This window comes from Lolium rigidum, chromosome 3, assembly GCF_022539505.1.
Source record: "Lolium rigidum isolate FL_2022 chromosome 3, APGP_CSIRO_Lrig_0.1, whole genome shotgun sequence".
In the NCBI taxonomy this organism is placed as follows: domain Eukaryota; kingdom Viridiplantae; phylum Streptophyta; class Magnoliopsida; order Poales; family Poaceae; genus Lolium; species Lolium rigidum.
Window position 1 is genome coordinate 235774064 of NC_061510.1, and position 15991 is coordinate 235790054.

Here is a 15991-nt window from a genome sequence, read left to right on the forward strand (position 1 = left end):
GTGTTGGGCCTCCAAGAGCAGAGGTTTGTAGAACAGCAGCAAGTTTCCCTTAAGTGGATCACCCAAGGTTTATCGAACTCGGGGAGGAAGAGGTCAAAGATATCCCTCTCATGCAACCCCGCAACCACAAAGCAAGAAGTCTCTTGTGTCCCCAACACACCTAATAGGTGCACTAGTTCGGCGAAGAGATAGTGAAATACAGGTGGTATGAATGAATATGAGCAGATAGTAACGGCGCCGTAAAATAACTTGTCGGCGTGTAGTTGATGGTGGTAATATGGTAGCGATAGTGTAACGCATAGAAACAAGTAAACAAGCAGCGATAGCGATATTTAGGAACAAGGCCTAGGGAATAGACTTTCACTAGTGGACACTCTCAACTTTGATCACATAACGAATACATAGATGCATACTCTACACTCTCTTGTTGGATGATGAACACCATTGCGTAGGATTACACGAACCCTCAATGCCGGAGTTAACAAGCTCCACAATTCAATGTTCATATTTAAATAACCTTAGAGTGCATGAAAGATCAACATAACCAAATAGATCACATCAATACCATCATAGTAATAGTTAACTTCATAATCTACAAGAGATCACAATCATAAACTACGCCAAGTACTACATGATGCACACACCGCCACCTTTACACCATGCAGGAGGAATAGAGTACTTTAATAACATCACTAGAGTAGCACATAGATGAATAGTGATACAAAACTCATATGAATCTCAATCATGTAAGGCAGCTCATGAGATCATTGTATTGAAGTACATAGGAGAGAGATTAACCACATAGCTACCGGTACAGCCCCGAGCCTCGATGGAGAACTACTCCCTCCTCATGGGAGACAAGCAGCGTTGATGGAGATGGCGGTGGTGTCGATGGAGGAGCCTTCCGGGGGCACTTCCCCGTCCCGGCGGCGTGCCGGAACAGCAGACTCCCGTCCCCCGGATCTTGGCTTCGCGATGGCGGCGGCTCGCGGAAGGTTTCTCGTACCGTGGTTTTTCCGTATCGATGTTTTAGGTCGGGGACCTTTATATAGGCGAAGAGGCGGAGTCGGAGGGTCGACGAGGCGACGACACGATAGGGCGGCGCGGCCGTGGCCCGGGCCGCGCCGGCCTAGTGTCCGGTGGGCCCGTGGCCCCCCTCCGGCGACTCTCGGGTGTTCCGGATGCTTCCGGGGATTCTAAGATGCTCGGGCGTTGATTTCGTCCGATTCCGAGAATATTTCCTTACTAGGATTTCCGGAACCAAAAACAGCGAGAAAAACAGGAACTGGCCCTTCGGCATCTCGTCAATAGGTTAGTTCCGGAAAACGCATAAATATGACATAAAGTATGTATAAAACATGTGGATATCATCAATAATGTGGCATGGAACATAAGAAATTATCGATACGTCGGAGACGTATCAGCATCACCAAGCTTAGTTTCTGCTCGTCCCGAGCAGGTAAACGATAACAAAGATAATTTCTGGAGTGACATGCCATCATAACCTTGATCATACTATTGTAAGCATATGTAATGAATGCAGCGATCAAAACAATGGTAAATGACATGAGTAAACAAATGAATCATATAGCAAAGACTTTTCATGAATAGTACTTTCAAGACAAGCATCAATAAGTCTTGCATAAGAGTTAACTCATAAAGCAATAATTCAAAGTAAAAGGTATTGAAGCAACATAAAAGAAGATTAAGTTTCAGCGGTTGCTTTCAACTTGTAACATGTATATCTCATGGATAATGTCAACATAGAGTAATATAACAAATGCAATATGCAAGTATGTAGGAATCAATGCACAGTTCACACAAGTGTTTGCTTCTTGAGGTGGAGAGAGATAGGTGAACTGACTCAACATAAAAGTAAAAGAAAGGTCCTTCAAAGAGGAAAGCATCGATTGCTATATTTGTGCTAGAGCTTTTATTTTGAAAACATAAAGAGAGCATAAAAGTAAAGTTTTGAGAGGTGTTTGTTGTTGTCAACGAATGGTAGTGGGCACTCTAACTACCTTATCAACCAGACTTTCAAGAGCGGCTCCCATGAAGGACGTTATCTCTACCAAGCAAGGTAGATCATCCCTCTTCTCTTTTGTTTACACATGTACTTTAGTTTAGTTTTTCTTTATTTATGGATGACACTCCTCCCAACCTTTTGCTTACACAAGCCATGGCTAACCGAATCCTCGGGTGCCTTCCAACAATCACATACCATGAAGGAGTGTATATTTGCAAAATTAAGTTGCTTATCGATGAATCGAGCAAAACATGTGAAGAGAATTATTAATGCAAGTTAATTAATCGGGGCTGGGAACCCCATTGCCAGCTCTTTTTGCAAAATTATTGGATAAGCGGATGAAGCCACTAGTCCATTGTGAAAGTCTGTCAGAAGTAAATGACAAGATCGAAAGATAAAACACCACATACTTCATCATGAGCTATAAAACATTGACACAAATCAGAGGTGATAAATTTTGAATTATTTAAAGGTAGCACTCAAGCAATTTACTTTGGAATGGCGGAGAAATACCATGTAGTAGGTAGGTATGGTGGACACAAATGGCATAGTGGTTGGCTCAAGGATTTTGGATGCATGAGAAGTATTCCCTCTCGATACAAGGTTTAGGCTAGCAAGGTTATTTGAAACAAACACAAGGATGAACCGGTGCAGCAAAACTCACATAAAAGACATATTGTAAACATTATAAGACTCTACACCGTCTTCCTTGTTGTTCAAAACTCAATACTAGAAATTATCTAGACTTTTAGAGAGACCAAATATGCAAACCAAATTTAGCAAGCTCTAGGTGTTTCTTCATTAATAGGTGCAAAGTATATGATGCAAGAGCTTAAACATGAGCACAACAATTGCCAAGTATCACATTATTCAAGACATTTTACCAATTACTACATGTAGCATTTTCTGTTTCCAACCATATAACAATTAACGAAGCAGTTTCAACCTTCGCCATGAACATTAAAAGCTAAGAACACATGTGTTCATATGAACCAGCGGAGCGTGTCTCTCTCCCACACAAGCATGTATTTATTCAGAGAATGAAAATAACAAAACAAAAATAAAAGCACACAGACGCTCCAAGTAAAGTACATAAGATGTGACGGAATAAAAATATAGTTTCAGGGGATGAACCTGATAATGTTATCGATGAAGAAGGGGATGCCTTGGGCATCCCCAAGCTTAGATGCTTGAGTCTTCTTGAAATATGCAGGGATGAACCCCCGGGGCATCCCCAAGCTTAGAGCTTTCACTCTCCTTGATCATAGTATATCATCCTCCTCTCTTGACCCTTGAAAACTTCCTCCACACCAAACTCGAAACAACTCATAAGAGGGCTAGTGCACAATAAAAAAAACTCACATGTTCAGAGGTGACACAATCATTCTTAACACTTCTGGACATTGCTCAAAGCTACTGGAAGGTAATGGAACAAAGAAATCCACCCAACACAGCGAAAGAGGCAATGCGAAATAAAAGGCAGAATCTGTCAAAACAGAACAGTCCGTAAAGACGAATTTTATTGAGGCACCAGACTTGCTCAAATGAAAATGCTCAAATTGAATGAAAGTTGCGTACATATCTGAGGATCACTCACGTAAATTGGCATAATTTTCTGAGTTATCTACAGAGAACTAGGCCCAGATTCGTGACAAGCAAGAAATCTGTTTCGCGCGAGTAATCCAAATCTAGTATGAACCTTACTATCAAAGACTTTACTTGGCACAAAAATGCAACAAAATAAGATAAGGAGAGGTTGCTACAGTAGTAACAACTTCCAAGACTCAAATACAAAATAAAAGTACTGTAGCAAAATAAACACATGGGTTATCTCCCAAGAAGTTCTTTCTTTATAGCCATTAAGATGGGCTCAGCAGTTTTTATGATGCACTCGCAAGAAATAGTAGTTGAAGCAAAAGAGAGAATCAAGAGGCAAATTCAAAACAAATTTAAGTCTAACATGCTTCCTATGCATAGGAATCTTGTAAATAAACAAGTTCATGAAGAGCAAAGTAACAAGCATAGGAAGATAGAACAAGTGTAGCTTCAAAAATTTCAGCACATAAAGAGGCATTTTAGTAACATGAAAATTTCTACAACCATATTTTCCTCTCTCATAATAACTTTCAGTAGCATCATGAGCAAACTCAACAATATAGGTATCACATAAAGCATTCTTATCATGAGTCTCATGCATAAAATTATTACTCTCCACATAAGCATAATCAATTTTATTAGTTGTAGTGGGAGCAAATTCAACAAAGTAGCTATCATTATTATTCTCATCATCAAATATAGGAGGCATATTGTAATCATAATCAAATTTATCCTCCATAGCAGGTGGCACCAAAATACTACTATCATTATAATCATCATAAATAGGAGGTAAAGTATCATCAAAGAAAATTTTCTCCTCAATGCTTGGGGGACTAAAAAGATCATGCTCATCAAAACCAGCTTCCCCAAGCTTAGAATTTTCCATATCATTAGCAACAATGGTGTTCAAAGCGTTCATACTAATATGTTCCATGGGTTTTTTAATTTTCGCATCAAACCATCCATGTCTTAAATCAGGAAATAGAATAAGAAGCTCATTGTTGTCCATTATGCCAAACTAGTGTAAACAAGAAACAAAAAGATGCAATTGCAGGATCTAAAGGAAATAGCTTCGAGTACTTACAACGGCGAAAATAGCTTAGTAGCCGAGATCCGGAGTGTGAGTACCTTTTACCTTTCCTCCCCGGCAACGGCGTCAGAAAATAGCTTGATGTCTACGGGTGCTTCTATTCTTGTAGACAGTGTTGGGCCTCCAAGAGCAGAGGTTTGTAGAACAGCAGCAAGTTTCCCTTAAGTGGATCATCCAAGGTTTATCGAACTCAGGGAGGAAGAGGTCAAAGATATCCCTCTCATGCAACCCTGCAACCACAAAGCAAGAAGTCTCTTGTTTCCCCAACACACCTAATAGGTGCACTAGTTCGGCAAAGAGATAGTGAAATACAGGTGGTATGAATGAATATGAGCAGTAGTAACGGCGCCAGAAAATAACTTGCTGGCGTGTAGTTGATGGTGGTAATATGGTAGCAGTAGTAACGCAGTAAAACATTAAACAAGCAGCGATAGCGATATTTAGGAACAAGGCCTAGGGAATAGACTTTCACTAGTGGACACTCTCAACTTTGATCACATAACAGAATAGATAGATGCATACTCTACACTCTCTTGTTGGATGATGAACACCATTGCGTAGGATTACACGAACCCTCAATGCCGGAGTTAACAAGCTCCACAATTCAATGTTCATATTTAAATAACCTTGGAGTGCATGAAAGATCAACATAACCAAATAGATCACATCAATACCATCATAGTAATAGTTAACTTCATAATCTACAAGAGATCACAATCATAAACTACGCCAAGTACTACATGATGCACACACTGCCACCTTTACACCATGCAGGAGGAATAGAGTACTTTAATAACATCACTAGAGTAGCACATAGATGAATAGTGATACAAAACTCATATGAATCTCAATCATGTAAGGCAGCTCATGAGATCATTGTATTGAAGTACATAGGAGAGAGATTAACCACATAGCTACCGGTACAGCCCCGAGCCTCGATGGAGAACTACTCCCTCCTCATGGGAGACAGCAGCGTTGATGGAGATGGCGGTGGTGTCGATGGAGGAGCCTTCCGGGGGCACTTCCTCGTCCCGGCGGCGTGCCGGAACAGAGACTCCTGTCCCCCAGATCTTGGCTTCGCGATGGCGGCGGCTCTGGAAGGTTTCTCGTACCGTGGTTTTTCCGTATCGATGTTTTAGGTCAGGGACCTTTATATAGGCGAAGAGGCGGAGTCGGAGGGTCGACGAGGCGACGACACAGTAGGGCGGCGCGGCCAGGGCCTGGGCCGCGCCAGCCTAGTGTCTGGTGGGCCTGTGGCCCCCCTCTGGCGACTCTCGGGTGTTCTGGATGCTTCCGGGGATTCTAAGATGCTGGGTGATGCGTGTAGTTGACACGTCCGTTGGGAACCCCAAGAGGAAGGTGTGATGCGCACAGCGGCAAGTTTCCCTCAGTTAGAAACCAAGGTTTAATCGAACCAGTAGGAGTCAAGAAGCACGTTGAAGGTTGATGGCGGCGGGATGTAGTGCGGCGCAACACCGGAGATTCCGGCGCCAACGTGGAACCTGCACAACACAACCAAAGTACTTTGCCCCAACGAAACGAGTGAGGTTGTCAATCTCACCGGCTTGCTGTAACAAAGGATTAACCGTATTGTGTGGAAGATGATTGTTTGCAGAGAAAACGGTAAAAACAAGTATTGCGACAGATTTGTATTTCAGTATTAAAAGAATGGACCGGGGTCCACAGTTCACTAGAGGTGTCTCTCCCATAAGATAAAAGCATATTGGGTGAACAAATTACGGTCGGGCAATTGACAAATAGAGAGGGCATAACAATGCACATACATGACATGATAAGTATAGTGAGATTTAATTGGGCATTACGACAAAGTACATAGACCGCCATCCAACCGCATCTATGCCTAAAAAGTCCACCTTCGAGGTTATCATCCGAACCCCCTCCGAGTATTAAGTTGCAAAGCAACGGACAATTGCATTAAGTATGGTGCGTAATGTAATCAACAACTACATCCTCGGACATAGCGCCAATGTTTTATCCCTAGTGGCAACAAGCACAACACAACCTTAGAACTTTCATCACTTCGTCCGTGTGTCAATGCGAGCATGAACCCACTATCGAGCATAAGTACTCCCTCTTGGAGTTAAAAGTAAAAACTTGGCCAGAGCCTCTACTAGAAACGGAGAGCATGCAAGATCATAAACAACACATGTATAATAACTTGATAATTAACATGACATGGTATTCTCTATCCATCGGATCCCGACAAACACAACATATAGAATTACATATAGATGATCTTGATCATGTTAGGCAGCTCACAAGATCTAACAATGAAGCACAATGAGGAGAAGACAACCATCTAGCTACTGCTATGGACCCATAGTCCAGGGGTGAACTACTCACTCATCACTCCGGAGGCGACCATGACGGTGTAGAGTCCTCCGGGAGATGAATCCCCTCTCCGGCAGGGTGCCGGAGGAGATCTCCAGAATCCCCCGAGATGGGATCGGCGGCGGCGGCGTCTCAGTAAGGTTTTCCGTATCGTGGTTTTTCGCCTCAGGGGTTTCGCGACGGAGGCTTTAAGTAGGCGGAAGGGCAGAGTCGGGGGGCTAACAAGGGGCCCACACTATAGGTCGGCGCGGCCAGGGCTTGGGCCGCGCCGCCCTATAGTTTGGCCACCTCGTGGCCCCACTTCGTGTGTTCTTCGGTCTTCTGGAAGCTCCGTGGAAAAATAGGACCCTGGGTCTTCGTTTCGTCCAATTCCGAGAATATTTCGTTACTAGGATTTCTGAAACCAAAAACAGCAGAAAACAGGAATTGGCACTTCGGCATCTTGTTAATAGGTTAGTTCCAGAAAATGCACGAATATGACATAAAGTGTGCATAAAACATGTAGGTATCATCAATAACATGGCATAGAACATAAGAAATTATCGATACGTCGGAGACGTATCAAGCATCCCCAAGCTTAGTTCTGCTCGTCCCGAGCAGGTAAAACGATAACAAAAATAATTTCTGAAGTGATATGCCATCATAACCTTGATCATACTATTTGTAAACATATGTAGTGGATGCAGCGATCAAAACAATGGTAATGACATGAGAAAACAAGTGAATCATATAGCAAAGACTTTTCATGAATAGTACTTCAAGACAAGTATTAATAAGTCTTGCATAAGAGTTAACTCATAAAGCAATAAATCAAAGTAAAGGCATTGAAGCAACACAAAGGAAGATTAAGTTTCAGCGGTTGCTTTCAACTTGTAACATGTATATCTCATGGATAATAGTCAACATAGAGTAATATAACAAGTACAATATGCAAGTATGTAGGAATCAATGCAGAGTTCACACAAGTGTTTGCTTCTTGAGGTGGAGAGAAATAGGTGAACTGACTCAACATAAAAGTAAAGAGAATGGTCCTTCAAAGAGGAAAGCATCGATTGCTATATTTGTGCTAGAGCTTTTATTTTGAAAACATGAGACAATTTTGTCAACGGTAGTAATAAAGCATATGAGTTATGTACATTATATCTTACAAGTTGCAAGTCTCATGCATAGTATCTAAAGGTATGATTGTTGCACCCCCATGGGGCTCTCACAGCGATTTCAGCTTCTGGACCGTCGGATCTTTTCATAAGTGCATCTCATCCGTCGATTCTGGTTGCTCCCCACTGGCTAGATCAAGCCATGCAATGGCAAATTGTTACCCGCCTCCGGCTGCACGTGGGCCCCACCTTTGCCGGCCCCGCACGTCAGCCACTACGACTGGGTTCTCTGTCGGTGCACATTGACAGCAGGCAGTGGATCTCCACCCCGCAGGGGTATTTTCGGTATTTCAGCCTGGTCGGTATAAAAGCGAGATCCCAGGGGAAAAAACCCTAGCCGCCTCGTGCCCCCGCTCCGCGCCCGCCCTCCGCGCCCCCGCTCCGCGCCCGCCCTCCTCGCCCGCCCTCGTCGCCCGCCGCCGCGCCCGCCCTCGTCGCCCGCCGCGCCTCCGGCCCGCCGCCTCGCCATCCTCCCGGCCATCCTCTGCGCTCGCGCCGCCGCCCCTGCCTCTTCCTCAGCGCCGACGCCGCCTCCTCCTCAGCGCCGCCGCCCCTGCCTCCTCCTCAGCGCCGCCGCCCCTGCTCTCCTCTCCGCGCCGCCTCTACCGACCGCGCGCTTCAGCCGTCGGCGGTCGATTTGCCCCTGCCGTCAGCAGCAGGTACCACGCATCGGCGCCTTCTCCTCCAATATCTGCTCGACCACTTCTCCTCCTCTCTGACCTCCTCTTCTTCCTGACCCAAGCCGCAGAGGAAGTTTCCTGGAGAAGAACCGGCCACGGCTGGACGCGCCGTCAAGGATCCTGAACCTCGAATCACGAATTTGCTTTACCATTCACTTGATTACTAGGCTTTTCCTTCCTGTGCCTTTTGTTTGTTGACAATTCCTCCAAGAATTTTGTTCTTCAGGGCCAAGCTAGATGGGATGAGGAATTCCAGAGAGAGAGAGAGCCATGTCATCATCCATGTTATAGAGAGGCACTATGTTTAAAGTCTGGGAATGTAAATTATTTCCTTGCAAAGATAGATAGTTCCTCTTATTACGCTATGTTGTTTGTCTACAAAAGGTACCATGTGAATTGGCATCATCATTTGCTTATACCTACAAGCTTTCTATCTAGCTCTATCTAGCAGGTTGCTTGTGATTGGAACCAAATCTCATATGCCCCGGAGTTTGGATAGGACCATTTTAAAAAGAGCTAATTGCTCTCTCTAATTCTATAGTATACAACAACAATTCTAATGCAGTCCCAGTAATCTAACAAGGTACATGACAGTCCCAGTTTGGATAGTTCTTGCAATAGTAGTATTGAAACTATCTTTGAATGAATGGACATTTATGTGATTTTTCCCTTGCAAACATATAGAGATATTTATCTAATTATTCCTGCTTTTTATGATGGTGTCTGTGGCATTATTCCATAGTTACACCTCTGGTTTTTGTTTGGCTTTATTAATTTTTATATTCTTCGTCTCATCCTGCTGATCATAAAATGTATGTGATGGCTTTCATATGGTATTTTCGGGCATCCTCTATTTTTAGGGTTGTTCCAGATTTCTCCTTTGTTGAGCACGGGTCATGGCACAACATTGTTATAGCTGGTTCTACACAGTGCTCAAGCAATTTCATAATTGGCTTGCGCCGTCCAAGGTTTCAAGGTGAATTTCTTACCTTCGTCTTCCTATTGGGAATTTCGGGATAGCTCCTTGATTCCTCCTTTGCGGCGCTCGAAAGTAGGAGCAAGGCCTACCGCACCACGGCGTCGAGCCAGCTGTCGGACGAGCGGGGAGAGCGTGAGGGAGAAGTCGGTGTCACCTCCCGCAACCGTCGCACTGGTGAGCCTTTTGTGTATTTTTCACATTCTGTATATTGTCGTGAACTGTGACCGCCAACAACAAAGAACTGGAGAAGGTCATCTCTGGTAACCATATGGGCTTGACATCCATCACGTGCTCAAAGTATGCACGTGTAAGGCAACAAGGTCTTCAAGGTTGGTTCAGGCCAGCTTGATACATGTGGGATATTTGTAACAGATTCATTGTTATTTACTTAATTTAAGTAGATCCAAATTGTTGAACTGTATATGGGTCTCGCGTGTGGTGGTTTCAGCAGACCACAAGTGAAGATTAATTTTGTTGAATTTAGCTACAATAGCGATGACTCCCATTTGTGCAACTTACACGTTTGATATTAGACTTTCATGTGTAAGCTACCACTAATGATATGTACGAGTAAATTTTTAGGAAAATAATATGTGCTTGATTGTTTGAGACACCCATCAAATAATTATGTACAGGTCTCTCAACTATTTGAGAAGTACTAGATAATTTCAGTTTCTTTTTTATTGATCAAGAGCAGGGTTCTTGTGTTGATCAACAGCAAGGGCAGGAGTCCTTTAGGATGCCAACAAATTATCTCTAGGTAACTTATTAAGATGCATCTGGTACTTTTCAGCTATATCAAATGCATAGCAGCATAAGCTCACTGACTATTTGTCAAATGTTTACATAAGAGTTGATTTATCCTTTTCAGATTTGCATTCTTTGCCTTTATTTATATGCGACACTTAGAAGTGCATATGCTTTAAAAAATATTGCCTATGCGAGAGAATGAAGTCTGACTCGATTTATTTCGGCTATTTTCAGTTGCTATTTGCTGGTTAGGCTGCCTGGTCCTAGATGGTAGGTCAAGAGGTGGAAATGCCAAGAAATTGATGTTAGTCGCAAACAATGAGGACACCTACAGGGGGGGCGAGGAGGTTAGATTCTGGTTGGCCAAATATAGTGTCTCTGCATGTGATTATACATGGTTTCTGAAGCAAGTTCATTGGTTTGGTCTGAAGAAAAATATCTTTTGTCACATTTGTGCAAAGCCCTTTTTCAGCATTTCTGAGGATGTGAAGTTATGTTTCCATCCTCATATTTGTCACACACAAATTTCTCAATTTGCATGAGTAGATCTAATCAAGTTGTATCAGGCTTTATCACACCTTTTATATGGCAGGGTACCATTGATCCTATATAGAAAATTTATCCTTTACCTAATCACATGTGGAGTTTAGACTGATGTTGCCTCAGAAAAAGATGAGGATATCGAGCCAAGGTGTATCACCCGCTCATTTGCTTATAAGGTATTTCCTGTCCATCATTGTGTGTCAGCCATAACATTAAGCACAGTAAAGCTTGAGTAAACGATTTGGTACAGTTTTAAAAACGACAATTTTGTTTCGATCCATCAGATTGTTCTACAATTGCATTTTTGAATTTTGCATGCTGTGCTTTTTTTCTCAAATTTTATAACTGGCTTCCCTGGCATTGAATTTATTAGAAATTTGCAGATGCAGACCTGTAGCAATTATGATTGAACATTATGACATTTCAAAATTTATTAGTAGTAGCTGACAATGCTAAAATGTAAGTATGATTTCAAAAGTGTTTCGATTCACACGTACAAAGATTCACCTTTTCGCTGCCTTCACGAGTGGAGTAGCCTTCTAGCAAGTAACTAAGATCTTCTATGTTGGAGTGAAAATTGTCGAGCTATATCCACTAAAAGTATATTGCAACATAATCTTATGCTTATATATTCCTTTTTTGCTGCTCAGGGCAGGCTACTTTTTTATATTTTGGCTCAAACAAGCTGCTCCCAGCCACGGTTGATCCACTAAATTTTATCAAATGTGAGATGCCAGTTACTAATAATTATAAACTTTAGTGATTAGATAAAACACAGATTTAGTATTGTCGAAACTGCATTTTTTTTTCTTGATGTGACAACATGCATGTCAAGCTGATTGTGTTGGCTTTAAAAATGTTTCACAATGAGCTATTTGATTTTTCCTGGAACAACATTCTATCATCTACTCTGCCAATATAATTCTTTCACATATAAATGGCCTTTTCTTTCTCTAGAAAAATGATTTGATTGCAGAGTAGCAACTCACTGTGTGACTTGTATTCTTGAGTACTCAGACTGCATCTACATTATCTCCATTTATCGCATCCTATAAACTGAAGTGCCTGTATTGCATTTTAAACTACTTGATTCATGTACAAAACATTGAAGTTTTTATTTTGGGTTGCGCACTTTATTCAGCACCTCATGGCAATAGTCTATCTCTTTAATCTTTATGAGCTAAGTCATGACTTGAAGATTCCAAAGGTGATATTATGTGCATCAACATATAATAATGTCACTTTGTTTTTTAATAATTTCTTGGGTAAGAGTGCAGATTCTTAGGATATCACATTTATGTCCTATATTTACAGGAGGCAGAATCTTCAGGACACGCTTGGTGTCTTGGAAATACGCCACCATCGGTGATTCTTTCCATTGATAGGGGAGGACCAGATCTTTTGCCTTACCAGGTATCTTATAGAGTTATTTGGCAATGTATATGTTCATTTAGTTTAGTTACTAAAGAGCTTTCAGTGTGTGCTAGAAACCATTTTTTTACATAAAATTATGTATACAACTTTGGTGGCAACTGAGAAGTGGCACTAATATACCTTTGTCATTGGCCGCGATCTGCTGCTTGGTTGCGGTTTGGTCCTAGCATGTTTCAAGTGCGATGGTCCGTATTTGTGGTTCCCTTTTTCATTTCAGTTCTGATATATTTTTGATTATCCTTCCTTAACCATGAAATAGTTTGTTGCCTATATTTATAGTCTGGAGTGTTGCAGCTATGGAAACTTTTAGTAGTACGTATGTGTTTTTTAACTGTGCATATATATTGAATTTATAGTTTATTAGAGCCCTGTATGATTTAATGTAGGTTTATAAAACCCTGTTCGATTTTTTGTTTACTTGTTTCATCGCCTATCCTCGAAGGAGCTCAATGGTATACGCTGTAATGAAAAAAATCCCTAAGTGACACTGACACAAATATAGACATCCATTACTATAGCTACATAAGATAGATAATGGAGCCAAGTTGATCGGTAATCAGCACACCTATCCAAGTATGTTTTGCCTAAAGATAGTATGGCACCAACCTACCATCAAGATACAGGTTCTCGGGATCTGCAGTGCCCATACAATAAAGTAACCTTTAGTGGCTAGATCAGAAACCCAATTCGACAAATCGAATATGGAAAAGAAATGCACCGGTCGTCAAATTTTGTAAGTGAAAGCTGTGGAGAGGTAGTTGTCTTATTAGCTTTGATTGAATCAAGTCCTTTCTTGCTATTTTTATTAAAAGAAAATAGGATGTCATAAAAGTCAGTGACAAGCCATCATAAAAATGTTAGCTCTAGGTTGCAGAGATTCTGATTTAGGATAGTTATTGATTACTAATAGGAAAAACTATTTACACGGTTGTTGCATTGTATTGTATCCTTTATAATTATTTCTCAGTGATGATTAATTATGAGAATCTATATAGTTCTAATGTTGCTCTCTTTACTAAAAAGACGTGTTCTACTTGGATCTTTGATTTAGATCAGACATAAATCCAATGCATGTATCTTTGCTAAGAGCATGTACTCTCTATGGATCATTGATGCCACCGTTTCTCTGTTATTAAGTGTTCATGCTGACATATTTATCTATGTTAAATTATGTCACGTGCAACCTTTTTCTTCACTGTAGGATTTTTGCTTGACATGTCATAGCTACACCCCATGAGCTTGGGCTGTGATACAGAAGAATTGCGCAAAGTTCGCAAAGAATTAGCCATTGAACTGTTGTGCAAAAAAGCACATAACATGGTTAATTCTCTTGATGCAGAACCTGAAACATCGGTGGTTAATTACTTTTGTTGACAAGCTTGTCCTAAACCTCAGCTTCGATGAAGTAATTTTAGCACCCGTTTCTTCCTTCTCTAAAGCATGGGTTGCTGCAGAGATGGTGTACTTGGAAGTGGAAGGGGAAGTGCATATTTAGCACAGTCTTGCCTTTTTCTGGTTCAGTACATGAAAACTTGAGTTCAGCTTTGTGAGCCTGTTGCTAGAAGGAGATGCGCAAGAGTAGTGACTGGGCATTATTCAGTTCTTAGCATTATTCAGTTCTTGCACCTCTGATAGTGAGATTGAGAAAATTGAAAACCGTTATCTGTGTGCGCCGAGTAGTGACTGGGCATTATTCAGTTCTTGGCATTATTCAGTTCTTGCACCTCTGATAGTGAGATTGAGAAAATTCAAAACCGTTATCTGTGTGCGCTTGTGGTTTTGTTATTTACTGCTTACACCAAGGAATTTGTTTTGAGAGAATCTGAGGCACATTATGTATCTTATTGAAAAGCTACTGAGTAGCTTCAGATGGAATGTTGTCTCAGATTATAATTAATTTAGTAGCTTCAGATGGAATGGAATGTTGTGTGCCTTTCATTGAGTTGCATTATAAATATAGTTATTACATATGCAATTACGTTCTTATTGACATTCAGGACATCATCAGTAATTTTAATTAATGTATTATGGTTTTTATCGTCTTTATTTATACAAAGTCTGCATCAGCACGATTTCTACGGGATCGTGCGCCAAGGCGCACATCTAAATCTAGTACTAATAGTGCCCGCACCTTGTCCTAATTAACTTGGACTACCGGATCTTTGCAATGCACATGTTTTGACCAAGTGTCACAATGGGGTACCTCCATGCCGCCTGTACAAAGGTCTAAGGAGAAAGCTCGCATTTTGGATTTCTCGCTTTTGATTATTCTCAACTTAGACATCCATACCGGGACAACATGGACAACAGATAATGGACTCCTCTTTAATGCATAAGCATGTGGCAACAATTATTATTCTCATATGAGATTGAGGATATATGTCCAAACTGAAACTTCCACCATGAATCATGGCTTTAGTTAGCGGCCCAAAGTTCTTCTCTAACAATATGCATGCTCCAACCATGAAGGTGGTAGATCTCTCTTGCTTCGGACAAGACGGACATGCATAGCAACTCACATGATATCCAACAAAGAATAGTTGATGGCGTCCCCGTAAACATGGTTATCGCTCAACAAGCAACTTAATAAGAGATAAAGTGCATAAGTACATATTCAATACCACAATAGTTTTTAAGCTATTTGTCCCATGAGCTATATATTGGAAAGGTGAATGATGGAATTTTAAAGGTAGCACTCAAGCAATTTACTTTGGAATGGCGGATAAATACCATGTAGTAGGTAGGTATGGTGGACACAAATGGCATAGTGGTTGGCTCAAGGATTTTGGATGCATGAGAAGTATTCCCTCTCGATACAAGGTTTAGGCTAGCAAGGTTATTTCAAACAAACACAAGGATGAATGGTACAGCAAAACTCACATAAAAGACATATGGTAAACATTATAAGACTCCATACCGTCTTCCTTGTTGTTCAAAACTCAATACTAGATGTTATCTAGACTCTAGAGAAACCAAATATGCAAACCAAATTAGCAAGCTCTAAGTATTTCTTCATTAATGGGTGCAAAGTATATGATGCAAGAGCTTAAACATGAGCACAACAATTGCCAAGTATCAAATTCTCCAAGACATTTTAGAGTTACTACATGTATCATTTTCCAATTCCAACCATATAACAATTTAACGAAGAAGAACTTCGCCATGAATACTATGAGTAGAGCCTAAGGACATATTTGTCCATATGCAACAGCGGAGCGTGTCTCTCTCCCATAAAGTGAATGCTAGGATCCATTTTATTCAAACAAAACAAAAAAACAAAAAACAAACCGACGCTCCAAGCAAAGTACATAAGATGTGGCCGAATAAAAATATAGTTTCAGGGGAGGAACCTGATAATGTTGTCGATGAAGAAGGGGATGCCTT

General features: G+C 41.2%; 1 long non-coding RNA gene across 3 annotated transcripts; it reads left to right on the plus strand.

Moving 5' to 3' along the window:
- The first annotated feature begins 9761 nt into the window (after positions 1–9761).
- On the plus strand, positions 9762–14524 carry LOC124699143. Of its 3 annotated transcripts, XR_007001289.1 has the most exons (7): positions 9773–9877; positions 9954–10054; positions 10578–10640; positions 10865–11349; positions 11824–11898; positions 12488–12586; positions 13809–14524. It is a non-coding gene; the product is annotated as an uncharacterized LOC124699143 (long non-coding RNA). The 3 variants fall into 3 exon arrangements; XR_007001288.1 differs by lacking the exon at positions 11824–11898 and having other exon boundaries at positions 9762–9877; positions 9957–10054; XR_007001287.1 differs by lacking the exon at positions 11824–11898.
- The last annotated feature ends 1467 nt before the right edge of the window (positions 14525–15991 follow it).